The following is a 14,808-nucleotide window of genomic DNA, read 5'->3' on the forward strand; positions in this document are numbered from 1 at the left end:
ACTATAGCGATGACCGCGATATGCCTGCTGTTGCTCTTTGTCATTTCTTCTCAACTCGCTGAGTTTCTGTTGCAGCGCTTGGCATTACTCCATCTGATCATACAATTCCCTCGCGCTTTTCTCTATATCCAAGCGAAACTGGTCATTTTCCTCCACGAGGCACTTACTTTCCTGTCGCAATGAACGCAATTCATTCCAGGGGTAGCTACTGAACTCTTGAGGGCTAACAAGTATTGTAAACCACTGTCCTCTTTCTTGGCGAGCTCTCTTCCCTTGAACGCCAGAGTAGCTTTTCTGGAACTTTGTGACTTTCGAATTGGAACACTTTAACCCTTTATTATAAACTTCAATTAATTAAATTATTTCATAGCGTGAAGCTATAGGTGAAGCACCTGCGGCTCTTTCATTCCTGGCAAATAAACCTCGCACTGTATAACACTTCAGAAGGAGTAATAACGTAATTATCCCCCAAAGTTTCTGAAAAACTCTATAAGCTATAGAGGCGCTATCCTTTGGAACGCTGTCTTGACTCACTTTATCGGCCAGTTTGCTGATTTTTATCGTAAAGTGAAAAAGGACTCTTACTTTAAGGAGGCTCGAGGCAGTTATTTTGGACTTAGGGTGGAAGTTTTGAAATTACAATCTCGCATACAAGATAAACTTCGATCTTCTTCATACTACATCATTATTTCAACATATGGTCAAAGTTAATTTTCTCATCAGTTGCCAAGCAATAGCTATTACCATAGCAACGGAAGCGCATAGCCTCTCATTTTAAACATTGTCGATTATCTCGAAATCTAGTCAGATACTTTATGACAAAACTAAAGGGATTTAAACTACTCAATCTAGACAACTTGTAGGCGAAATTAGAAAAAAATCTGTAAGAGCGTTTTCAAGTAAATAATGAATCAATTTTTATGGGGTGATTTTGTTTATTCCATCATTTTCACCAATATCTCTGGCAAAATAAAACTTGACATTTTGTCTTTTCTGTTAAAAGGCCATTGCTAATAGCAAAACATTCTAAATGTACATTGAACTTCATGGGTGTCTCCGATTTTAAGATATTTATGTTTGAAAACAGTTAAAATAAAGCGGAAATGAATGAAAAAGTTCTTACTTTGCATAAGTCCAAAAAAACTGCCTCGAACCTCCTTAAGGAACTTGATTTTAGCGCACAGTCAGCCCAGTCGCTGCCGAGGCACTACCAAGATTTCAAATGCTACTGAATATTTCACATTTTATGCCTTAATTGCTGAAGTCAATTGTTTTGTGTTCTGTATGTAATGTTATTACTACTTTTAATATAGTTTTAAACTGTAATCAGTTATTTTCACATGACCCCACAAGCTCTAAGCTTTAAACCCCATCGTGTTTAAATAAAGGATATGATGAGTTCTTAAAAGAACTGTTTTGTTTTAACAAAACGAGATAGAGGGTGGAATCTGTGAAAACAACTGCTACGTATTTTTCACTTAGACGAAATGGAGTTCCTTGAAGAACTACACTGATGAGGCAGACTGTGCTTGAATTAGTCCTCAGGGAATTTCCAATTGTTGTAGGCTTAAACAAGTCACTAGAATAACTCTTTTGTTCTCGCGCTTTTGATTGTGAACGATAAGTCATTAATTGCAAGGTATAATTATGTCCTCAAGACAAACTACATTCATATTCATGAGCAAATGGCTCATTTTCTGCTCATTATGTAGAGGGAGCCCAAATTCCAAGTAAATCCTTTTCCGCTATTCTTAATATTTTAGCTTAGTATCTGAATTTCCTTTTCATAGAAACTTTCGCAAGTTACAAGTTCATGAAAAGTTTGACCAAAAACTAGAAATTTAAAAAGACATTAAACAGTTTTGAATTGTCATATAAAATAGCCACAAAATCATTCACAATTAACACAAATTTCCAATAGTTTTTACAAGTCGTCTTCTTCTCCTGAGCGTCTCGATTAAATAACTGTACTTTTATCTTTATTTTGCAGCCTTCAAGTGTTGACTTTTCCAACTGAGACTCATTTAGAATGAAAATTAAAGTTAGGCATTCGCCCTTTTCTGGTGTCATTTCCTTTTAAATGTTGATTGCCGGCTTTCAAATTTCGCGCTCCATTGCATTGCTGTTATGCTAATGCGCTGCTGATGACGTATGAATATTAAACATGTCCGGCTATTCTGCGGCATAATCTCGGAACAACTAGAGGATTAGACGAAAGAGCTGATAGAGCTGGGAGAGAAATGTGAGAAAGTAGTCAGCCTCCGCCATTTTCGATGCCACAGAAATTATTCATCTTGCATGTTGAAGCGAAATCATATTGCTTCACTGTAAGTTGTGTTCCTGAAAGTATGTTACACTATCTTTAGTAGTTTCACAGTGATTTCATTTACTTCGACAGGCTCAGAATGAAATAGAATAGCCACTCTTGCATATAAACAAAAACAAAGGTGTGGCTGACAAGGGCCCTTTAAGCCCGGCGGGGGGGGGGGGGTACTAGGGTTAAGTTTTGCTGGGTATGTGCCGCTGGCCTCTCAGAGCCCTTGCCCCATTATAGTCTATTTTGTGGCCAGTTATAGAGCCCATCTTAGTCACTTTTTGGGAAAATGTAATTTTCGCGATCCCAACTAAGTCACTTTCTATTTATGCATCTACTTTCAAGAACGAAATGTAATGCGAGGTGATTGTTACATTTAATAAACAACATTTTTCTGACCTTTTTAACAGAGACCATTTTGAATCCCTACTTAATAGAATTTTCTCACCCCAAAAATCCGAAAATGTGCCACCCCATTCTAGTAACTCTATTGAAAATGCGACCCCATTCTAGTCAATCATGTCGTGAAAATGCGACCCCATCCAGCCGCACATCCCCATTAGCCTCTTATAAGGAAGTAACCCCCCCGGGCCTTTAAGCAACAGAAATTCGGTTTGCAAAAAAGGTGTAGCATCTTCAAAAGAGTAAAAGTGCACAAGCTAACGAAATAGACTCATTGAAAGAGCATAATGCTGCCTGCATTTTACAACTAGAAGCAAATGTGAAGGAGCTGAAGAAAAGAACAAGTATTCCGGCAGATTGGTGCAAAAATATGACGGAATTGTGGGATTTATGGTAAAAGCACCAAATTTGGCACATAGATAGAGACATACCTACCAAACAATATTAGCTATGGACCCACCTGGGAAGTATCCCATAATTGCAGTTTTAACGAATTTAAGGTGGCTCACTGAAATTCTAGCATGGAAACGAGGCTGAGATTTGATTTCTCGTGTTAAAGCCACAGTCTTGGTTTAGGGTGAAAATATGTTTCAGAATAGACAAGGAAACAAGAACAATGCGATTACAATATTTTCTTCCAGCGTCGCCAATATAGGGCTGTAACGCTGCCCTAAAAATTGCGATTCAAGCAATTAACATAACGAAAAATAGGCTGTTGATAAAAAAAGAAATCGTACCAGCTATTCACGAGTTGTTAAACGTGAACATCTACAGCCTGTTTTCTTTTTATTCTAATTTCTTGTTAAATTCTTTTCTTCTCGAGTTAGAAGGCTAGCAAAACGCATTTAGACGGTTATCGTATGGGTTTTTCTGAAAGCAGAGCGAGACGAAAGAAAAAAAGATCCATATTTCACCTTTCCCACCGAATTTATACGATTCATGTATCTCTAAGTGTGTAACCGAAAATGGAATTAACTTCATCTACCACAAATTTTAAACTTTTGTTCTTTGCATGAGTCAACCAACAAAGTAGCATAATTGGCCAGGTTACTATTCCCACACCCGTGTAGTCAGTTGAACACATCGCTCAGTAATTTGTTGAAATATTATCGCCAATCGTCTCATTACTTGGTTGGAGTTCCGTATGAATTAAAGTAAAAACTTTTTTTAAGATCTGAATTCACGAAGTTAATTTCAAGCGAATTATTGCCATGTTTAGTCAAAACAAAGACTAACATTACAAATGTATAAAAATCGCGCCAGCGGGGAAACATCTTCGGCTATCCCTGCCATGCTCTTTCTTCTTAGGCAACTTTCCAGAAATTTTACATCTCACTAAGTTTTAAACAAAGTACTCTATTTCCTTTCTGGACATGAAAACTGCTCTTTGATAGGAAAAAGTTAGAAGCAAAACCTCCTCTACTCATTTTTCGAAGCAAGCGATTTATTGGTGGCTGGCTTTCCAGCTTGGTAATTTTATTTATCAAATTGACATTTCATCATTCGCTTTGCTGATTTGGCAAACAAGGTGTCTTTTTCACTAGCCAATTTTATCCTTCGCATCAGAGCGGACACCAGGATCCCAGGAGATTAGACAGCCTTCTTCAGGGTTGGGTAGAACAGAGAGGAACTTTTCCTTTACCCGGCCGAGCAGCTTTCCACAATTGGAACTGACCATTGAGAAGTCGTATCCGACTGAACATGAGACAGTAGTCTTTATCAATGGCAGAACTGACGCGGCAGATCTATCACCCTGCGCGCACGAAGAAGCCGACACAAGGCTCCTACTACTTGCTGCAGATGCTGCAAGGCGTGGAAACACTAAAGTCATGGTGCGCACTGTCGATACGGTTGCTATAGTCATCGCAGTTGCAAAATATCCAATACATTTCCTTATCCGAGCTTTGGATTGAGTTTGGCAAGCACCTGAAATATTTTCCAGCACACGACATATCCCGTAGTGTTGGCGAAGAAACATCACAAGCTCTCCTCACATTTCACGCCTGCATAGACTGTGATCAAACATCGTCTTTTTCCCACTATGGCAAAAAGACAGCATGAGGAGTGTGGGGTGCAGTCGATGATGTGACAGCAGCTTTTCAAGCTCTTAGTAATGCTCCAACGGTGAATGCTGTGGATGAAGTGATGCCTATTCTTGAACGATACGTCACCATCATGTATGATTGTACCAGCACTTGCATGAAAGTAAATGATGCGCGGCGGGACCTATTCACACGTGCACGTAAAGGGAGAGACATTGAAGCCATTCCCCCCACCTCAGATGCCTTACGTCAACATGTAAAGAGGCCCACATACAAGGCTGGGCACTGCTGGGGCAATTCCTTGGTGCAGTCTCCTCTGTTTCCGTGTCCAAGTGAATGGGGCTGGGTGAAAGTCGCTAATGATATTTGGGCGCCCTTGTTGATGACAATTCCCCAGGCATCTCAGAGCTGTCAGGAGCTACTGAAAGGTGGTTTCAAGAGTGAAAGAGGTTGTGCAAGGGGATGGAGAAGCGTTAAGGCCGAACTACCGTGTACAGCACTGCGCAATTGTGCTAGACTGTGCAACCGAGAATGAACAACAGAATGCCGGATGCAAGTGAACAAATCTACGTATTGCTTGCATTATTAACAACATTCCTATGAATTTGTGTTAAGCTTTCTTAAGTTCGCTTGACCTTTTTAGGGCTTGATTTTTTTAAAATTTTACTGTTTTGTAGTTTCTATGTATGAACTTGGCGAAATAATTGACCCAGGGTAAGATTATTATGTCCAAAGTTAAAAATTATAAGCCTATTTATCCACGTGGTTGGTCATGTAATCACACGAGAAGGCCAATAATGTCTCAGAATGCAAATTCGTAATTCATTTTTCGGTTCAACTAGTTAATGCTTTTACGAAACATTGTCTCACTTTGCGGCTGGAAATAAATAAGTCACCCAGTCTTGTTTCCATGTTAGAAGTCAAACCCATTATAGTTACAATTATGGGATGGATCCCAACTGGGTCCATAGCATTTTCGTAGTTTCTATGTATGAACTTGACCAAATAACTAACATGCAAATTGAGAGAGTCAGGGTAAGATTACAATGTCCAGTGCTTGGTGTTAAAACGCATATTTGGTCACGTGGTTGGCCACGTGATCACACAAGAAGGCCAATAATGTCACAGAATGCATTTTGTAATTATTTTTTTTTGGTTTAACTCGTTAACTTCTTCCGATACATTGTCTCACTTTGCTGGAAATAAATAATTCACCCAGCCTCGTTTCCATGTAAGAAGTGTAGTGGGCCACCTTTAATCTGTTATAATTACAATTATGGGATAGATCCTCGGTGGGTCCATAGCTAATATTGTTCAGTAGGTAATTCTCTATCATTGTGCAAAATTTGGTGCTCTTACCATAAATCCCACAATTCTTGCACCAATCTGCCGGACTAAAGGAACTAGAACAGCTAGAATGTTTGTTGGAAGATGACACAATTTCTACTTTTGAAGATGGAAAGTATGATAAAGAGATCAGACAAGTGATCATGGAACTCCTTGCCATGAATGTCGCTATGAACAAAGTGAATGATGTGATACCAACTGTCTTGAAGAAGTTGGCAGAGAAGAACATATCAAGGCTCCCCAGCAAGGCCGTGCATTCCCGCCTTTTAGTAGAAGTTAAACACATCGCTGATGTACAACTGGGACGAGCAATGCTGGAGGAAGCAGACCAATCACATGTCGTTGGAAACACTCTCCATGGAGATGGCGCAACAAAGTACCATCACCACTACCAGGATTTTGAAATCACAACACCTTCATCTAGAACGTATGCAATGGGCCTACTTGAGCTTGGAAAATCCGACACCGAAGCAATCATGGATGCCTTTAAGCACAAAGTATCTGAGATTTCACATGCTTTAACTGACAAGGGCAACAATGAAAGCCTTGAGGATAAAGTTGGAGAACTAGTTTCGTCCATTAAGAGCACTATGTCTGTTCAGGGACCAACAAATGCTACTTTTAATGAGCAACTAGAGGAATTACAGAAAGACTTTCTACCACAAGTAGTAGACAAATGGGAAGAGCTCAGTGAAGATGTTCGAGAATACCTTCAGGAGATGGGCAACTTTTACTGTAAGCTGCACCTTCTTGTCAACATGGGGGAGGAAGCAAACAAAGCCCTTTAGACATTTGAACATGCTGCAACAGAAGGAAGGAGTCCACTAGCATTCTATTCCGCAAGCGAGTCAGGGTCATGCCGACTAACCAGAACAGCATGCGAAGCATTCCACCCAAGAGGTAGCCAGACTGCAGGAGTTTCCGAGTATTTCAATGTTCACCTTACTGACAGTGGTTTAGATAACAAACTTGTTGACTTCATTGGGAACCGCTTTAACATCATTTTTTTTATAAGTCTGCCGCTGTACTTTACCACAGAAGCCACATTCAGGATTTTTTATTCAAGTGGCCCTCACCAAATTGACTTCTCCAGTTTGTCTACCGAGACATTGTGGAACCAATCTACTAGGCAGGGGTAAGAACACTGGGTATGCTGGACAAAATTGTCACAGGTCCCTTCTTTAGACTGACAGAAAGAACCACGTCAGTGCTAGAGCTGAACCCTCATCTGAAGCGGAGGCAAGAATGTTTTGAGAAGTGGAGCAAGGATGCCTCCCTGCTTCTTGACAGAGAGATTCTTTTTGAGGAAGACACGGTAGCCATCCACAAAGATGACATGTATAAACGCCTTTTTGCAGAGCAAAGTGAGCACCTTGATACACTGACTCAAGAAGCACTGGAGCTTGTGTTTAACTCGTGGCTCATTTTATTGGAACGGCAAGCACAAAATCAGCTTCCAGGTGGAAAGTATGGCTCTCCATCTCCAGACTTAATTACACAGGCGAAAAATGTACCAGCAACCAACATGGCATCTGAAAGAGATTTTGGGGTGTTCGATTTACTGTTGCACTTAAAACCAGCAGCAAGACTGATCTCCCACAAAACACTTCTGATGTGGACAAACAACAAGACCACCTCCTGCCTGAATTCCATCTCTCCTGAAGACAAAGAGAAATTAATGACCGATGCAAGGACAAACACTGGTGCAATAATGGCAACGTACAAAGAAAGGAAAGTGAAAATATTTCAGCAGCGAAAAGGGAAATTGAATGAAAAGCAGAGAGCAAAGGTGGAGGCTGGAAGGAAAATGAGAGAACAAAGAATTTATCTTGTCAATGGTGTTGCAGAGTTAGCGGGTCCTTGGAAATCTGCAAAGGCAATTAAAGAAGGCCCGAAAAAGCTTGCTACAGACAAGGAGAAGCAGAAGGCTTTGGTAACGCAGTTGCAATTTCAGAAAATTGTTGTCCAAGCAAAAGCACCAACTAAGGAGCACTTCCAACAAGGGAAATCGGTTTCTGGTAAAAGGGTGGTGTTCTCCATTCAGTTGCTGGCCAAACATCTCACTGATATAGTGTAATTAAACCTTTCCCAAGAACCCGAGACAGAAGGGGATGGTGGAGTGACATACCGAAACAATGAAGAACGTGCACAGAATGTGAGGGAGGAAAAAGCAAAACTAGCCAAGAAGTTAAGAGAATCACGACAAAAAATGTCCAGCGCAAAGATTAAGAAGTATCTTTCAAGGTTGCTTACAAACCCAGCTTTGCTGATCGGAAAACGGGTTATCCGCAATTGCATTGAGGATGGTGCTGAACAACCGCAATGGTTTAATGGTACTGTTGTTCGTCTTGCAGACGATTCCGTTCACGATGATGCAATACAGAATATTACATCAAATATGACATTGAAGAGGATGAACGGACCATGCCTTTACTCAAAGATTTAAGCAAGGGTGACTTGATTATCTGTGATTGAACATTAGAATAAAGTAATTAATTAGTATTTATTTATTAGTATTTATGACAACATAACAAAAATATCATTTTTATTAGTTTTTTGATGGCATAGATGTTTCCATGGCAACCTGGGTGACATGTCATTAGAAAGTGTTAACAAAGTTCAATGCTGTGGCCAAGTTTCATAGGAATATGTCTCATGGTTCTAAAGTTTGCTCAAATAAAAACATGTTTTATTGTTGCCATGAAAACCACAAAATTTGCTAGTGCTACTTTATTATGTCTGTGTTATTTTTTGACTAAAAAGGGTGCCAAACCTTTTCCTGTACAAAATATATCTACAAATTTAAATTTATAACATGACAAGGGTTCTCGTAGCCTCTAAAATAATTTTTTTGCTATTATGACGCCATAGATGTTGTCATGGAAACCTGACTGACATGTCATTGAAAAGTGCTGACAAAGTTACATATTGTCACCAAGTTTCATAAATATACCTCTTGTAGTTCAAAAGTTATGACAGGAAGAAGTGGCACATAGGTCAATATTGTGCCACTCAATATTCATATATTCTTTACAACTACATACATTAAATTTTCCACAAAACGCCGAATTAATTGGCCTATTTTGGGATCCCCTCAAAATGCTTAACTGACCCCTCACCCTATAAGTTATTTATCTACCGTCAATCTTTGTAATTACTGAATGTATCAAGTAACCGTATACTTAACTTGATAACTTAGAATACCGTGTATTAGTTGGCTTTGTAATTATTGCAAGTAACATCACTGTCTTTGCGTATAGCCCTTTACTTTGTATATTCGAATTTTTTTCCCGCCCACCCTCCAAGGTCAGAAAGGTTTATTCAGCGAGTTGCATGTTACTTTAGATTTGCTAGCTTCGCGAATAAACATCTTTCTTAGCCAACAAAGGAATCTCTGTTTTGATTTGTTATTGTTTTGCGTTACTCTAGGGGAATTAAATCTTAAAAAATCATAAGTTTGCTTCTAATGGATCGGTTAGGCTCATTCAAAAACTAAAATGTTCAATTACGAGAATTCAGAAATAGTTTTTTTGGCATGATTTAATCCAGGTCAAAATTTGGCGTAAACTCCCTCCTAAGTGTCTTATGGTAAAATTGTAGAATCGGATAATCATTTCTAAAGTCACTTAAGCTAAAATCGTAGAATCGGAAAAATCAGAGACTTCGATCGTAAAATAGGTAAAAACCTTAGTGGTAAATCGTAGAATAGTACGCCTAAATTGGACATACTATTCTCCGAATTTGCCATAATCGCACTGCTCTCGTTTATAATGCAGCAAATCAGAAACAAGTATCCGTTTGACGATTGAAAGAAAACGTTTAAACGGTTCAGTTGACTTCACTAGACTCTGTTCAACTCTTTGGAAGTTACACTAATACTGACAGTCTTTGTGAAAACACTACAAGCGAAAGCGGCAACTTTCTCTTCATTCTTAGCGTTATTTTTCAATTCTTTTGTTGTTGTTTCCGCTTGCCGAGACTTGCAAGGTTTATGACCCAAACAAAGGATTCAGTGATTTGACAACGTTCAGCCGCAAATAATAATAACGGTAAAAGAAAGGCAGCTCGTCAAGCGCGATTCTCAGACGTGCGAATTGAAACAAGCGCGTCTCCAAATATTCGCTTGGCTGGAAGATTTTAAGATCTTTACCTACTTTAATAAAGCTATAGTCTTCTTTATCTTAGTTTCTTACTCGAACAAACGCAAATCCTTCCACTAAATACAGGATATTCAAAGTGCGGGAATGTGAGGGGTTCAAGACTAGAGAAGGACACTGGAAAGACCGTTCGAGCGATTATCGCAACAGGTAGTTTTATCAGCAGCAATATGCTGTCATTTGATCTGATTTTTAATATGCTGTCACTCAGTATGCTTCTTTTATCTTAGTTTCTTACTCGAACAAATGCAAATCCTTCCACTAAATACAGGAGATTCAAAGTGCGGGAACGTAAGGGGTTCCAGACTAGAGAAAGACACTGGAAAGACCGTGCGCGCAATTATTGCAATGGGTAGTTATATCAGCAGCAATGTGCTGTCATTTGATCTGGTTTTTTAATATGCTGTGAAACAAAGTAACATTTTACTTCCGCTGGAAATCGCCCATATCCCAATTTCTTCACAAATACTCATCTCTTTTCCTATTTTTTTTTTGAAAGATCTTCCTGGAAAGTTTTTTTTTATCTAAAAAAAAAAATGAAAATCAAAAAACTTTTTGTCCCCTGAACGTACACATTGATTTCAACATCATCTCGTCACACTTAGTAAAAATTCCCAGGAGTCGTTCTTTTCTTTCGTTATGCAAATTCAGCAAATTTTAAACACTGAATAGAACAGTATCAGTTTTCACTTCAGATCTCCTCGTGGCCTGGTAGTATCCGGTACAGGAAAGAACCAACAGCTGAAGACACGATGTCTTAGACTAATGGTGAAACGACAAGGCGAACAAGAAACATGAAACGCATATTCGTTCTATTGAGGTTTTGCGACCAATTGAGAACTCCTCGTCAGAACATTTACAGGGCCCTTGAAACCAGTGGGCGCGTAGAAGAGTTGGAATTTTCCAACAACGCTACCACTCAATCAATTCAAGATATGCTGGTCCACTCTTTCCGGCAGCAGCTAGATAGAGCAGACACTTCCAGGTAAAAGCTGTGAAACAGTTATGCTAAATTATTGTATATTCCGTTTGTAAAATGAACCAGTATAATAGAACAGTATCAGTTTTCACTTCAGATCTCCTTGTGGCCTGGTATTATCCAGTACAGGAAAGAACCAACAGCTGAAGACACAATGTGTTAGACTAATGGTGATACGACAAGGCAAACAAGAAACATGAAATGCATATTCGTTCTATTGAGGTTTTGCGACCAATTTCGAGCTCCTCGCCAGAACATTAACAGGGCCCTTGAAAGCAGTGGGCACGTACAAGAGTTGGAATTTTCAAACAACACTACCACTCAATCAATTCAAGATATGCTGGTCCACTCTTTCCGGCAGCAGCTAGATAGAGCGGACACTTCCAGGAAGCTGTGAAACAGCTATGCTAAATTATTATATATTCCATTTGTAAAGTGAACCAGTAAAATAGAACAGTATTAGTTTTCACTTTAGATCTCCTAATGGCCTGGTATTTTCCGGTACAGGAAAGAACCAACAGCTGAAGACAAGATGTCTGAGACTAATGGTGAAACGACAAGGCGAACAAGAAACATGAAACGCATATTCGTTCTATTGCGGTTTTGCAACCGATTGAGAGCTTCTTGCCAGAATTCAGAGCTCCTCGCCAGAATAGGGCCCTTAAAAGCAGTGGGCGCGTACAAGAGTTGGAATTTTCCAACAACGCTACCAGTCAATCAATTTAAGATATGCTGGTCCACTCTTTCCGGCAGCAGCTAGATAGAGCAGACACTTCCAGGTAAAATCTTTTCTTTTTATTATATTTTTAAATCTTTCTTTCTGATAATTCCTGATGCGAAAAATGACATAAATCGTCAACTACAACCGACCTATGTCGAATTTTAGCCGGAAGATGACTTTTGATCAGATGAAAACGTTTCTCTGCTTGTATGTTTTTTTAATGTTTTAAGTTTTTTAGCCTTGTAAATAGTAATTTTAAACCTGAAGCAAATAACCTGTGGCTGATTTTTAAGGGCAGCATCAAATTAACCAACCAAGCTTCTAAAAACACAGAGATACCTCTCACGTATTTGGAAAGATTTGGTCCTTGGGTGACCCTGTTTATGATCAGAGGGGATAACATGCAGACGTGCTGCCTATCTGCACCTTTAACAGTAGACAAACTACAAATAAATACAACGGAACTGTTTCTGACAGTACAGAAGTACTGTCAGTGAAATAAGATAATCAGCTCTGATGAAAAGCCAGACGGGAAACAGATCAGCTGTACTGATCAGCATGTGAAACACTGATCAGTTAAATCAAAGACAAATTTTACGGCACAAGTGAAAGTTTTGCAATAGCCAATCATTCTAAAGGCATGCCGAAAGAGCTGTCCTTTACAATGCAAGGCATCAAAATTACAAAACAACAAGACGAAATAGGCCAGACAAGCCAGTTGAGTAATCAGACTGTACGTTGAGCTTATTTCCTTTATTAACCGCCTAAATTAGCATTTATCTGGCCTAACTGAACCAGAAAAAAGTCAGATCAATGTGGAAAATGGGTGTTTCTTAGGGGGTGGAGAAATAGATTGTTCTGGGAGAATCTCTATTTACTGGGGTACCCAGGTGAAGAATTAACTTATGCGTCAGGTGAAGAAGACTCATGCGTCATCCAAGCATTGCATGCGTTTTCTTAAATATATATTTGTCCTTATAAAAGTAGTTTATCGAATCCGCCCTGACGACATCGTTCGTGTTGTTACTTTTTGAACAGAACGTCTATCAAACCAGGTTTATCCAGCGAGCAGGTTTGTGCCTTGGATTAATCGAAACGCAAATAATGACGTGCTTGCGCTGACTTTCACGAGCGCGCGTAACTTTGTGTTAAAAATTTAACTTTATAAAAAAGGTCTCCTGATAGCGCTTGCGTCAAAAAACAAGATTTGTTTGTGTAAGTGATACTCTTATCGCCAAACTGGTGGTGCTCTATCTGCGAATCTGTCGACGGAACTTTGTTACGGGTTATAAAACTGCCTAAATGCAGCTTGTATTAGGCAATAAAAATTGTTGCATAGCCCAAAGGCGAAAGAGACTTCTTAACAAGCCAAAATTGCAACCCCCCCCCGTCAAAAATAAAATGGTCCATCCCTTACCGTATACCTTTAGAGGTGTCTCGCATACGAGCGATAAAGCGCCTCCAGTTTAAGCCAGATAACTAGGCCCCTATCCAATTAAAACTTGTAGAGCTGTCTCACTCTGAGTCAAACGCTTGAGATTTTGTCTGGTCATGCCTAGGATTTCCGCAAACGTCCGAGCCACTTCCGAAAATTTCCGCCGAATTTCTGAAGACGTACGAGCGTTGCTGAAAATGTCCGAAGGTATTGCGATTCGAACAGATTGAAGACGTTTGAAAACTTTTGCGATTGTTTTAAAGAGCAAAAAAAAAATACATAACAAATCTGAAACGAAATGACGTTTTTTTAGAACAACTCGTCCGGATTTGTGAGTCAGGCGTGAGAAATTGTCCTTGATGCGTGAGATCGCTGTCTTTAGTCTGCAGGCGTGAGACTCACGCATGATGCATGACAGTTGGCAGTTACATGTATTTCAGTAAATCAATCTGGACGTCACCAGAAAGCCCGTCAAAGTGCATTGCCTGCTGAGATATGGTATCAAGAACTGCTGATTATGAGAAACCGAGATGTAGTATACAAAACATGCCCTAATGTGTTTTGGTTAATTTTCATTTGTTACCTTCATTTTCTATACAGATTAGCAAAGTGAAAACGTTCTTAATAGACCCTCAGCCTGACGAATGTTTTTTTCAATACGTTCTTAACTTAATTTTGGTTCGATTGCTCAAACTACTTTTGTAAGAGTTCAATTAGATACATCGAACGACCTAATCAAACGCATGTTGAACTAAATGTGCAGCATTGACATGAACCCGTGAATCAACCGCTGATTCTTTGCAGACATACTTGTGAGTCCAAGCAGATTTTACCAGTAGGCTCATCAGTCTAACTGAGAGAGAAATAACTAGTCTTTCTTCATTCTTTATCCTTATTTGTCTCCCAATACGTTCCGAGATTTGGTTAAATTAACGCTGACGTCTGTTGCTGGTCACTGTGTAGCTCCTGGTTGTAACACATACGTAAAAACATCTTATTGAAGGTATAAGATAATTCCATAAGGATATCTTTTCCCCCTAACTTCCCAAAAAATTATGTAATTTCCAATATTTTACGCGTAGCGCAGCGGACGGACTATAACCTTCGGTAATGAGTAACCGAAGAAAAAAACTTTTTTTTTCCATGTTTTTGACCGGCTTAGTAACACAATATCTTAGGAGATCTGCAAAATTTAACTGAAGAAAAGATTTTGATATGGCCGGAAATCACAACTGGTCAAACACAAATAGGACCGTCTTCTGTTAATGTCCGTGTTGATAAAATCCTTAAAGCAGTTGAGCAATGTTAACACAATCATAGTACCAGCTAGTACTGTGCCTCTACTTACCTTTTCTTTCTGTATGATCGAAAACATTGCCATGGCATAGCAGAAATTTCCTGACGCTTAATT

At 39.3% G+C, this 14,808-nt stretch overlaps 1 pseudogene; it reads left to right on the forward strand.

The window, feature by feature from the left end:
• Window positions 1–6,161: 6,161 nt before the first annotated feature.
• On the forward strand, window positions 6,162–9,079 carry LOC146482086 (uncharacterized; annotated as a pseudogene).
• Window positions 9,080–14,808: the final 5,729 nt, after the last annotated feature.

The sequence above is a fragment of the Pavona decussata genome, unplaced genomic scaffold (assembly GCF_977016875.1).
Source record: "Pavona decussata unplaced genomic scaffold, jaPavDecu1.1 SCAFFOLD_47, whole genome shotgun sequence".
Lineage (NCBI taxonomy): Eukaryota > Metazoa > Cnidaria > Anthozoa > Scleractinia > Agariciidae > Pavona > Pavona decussata.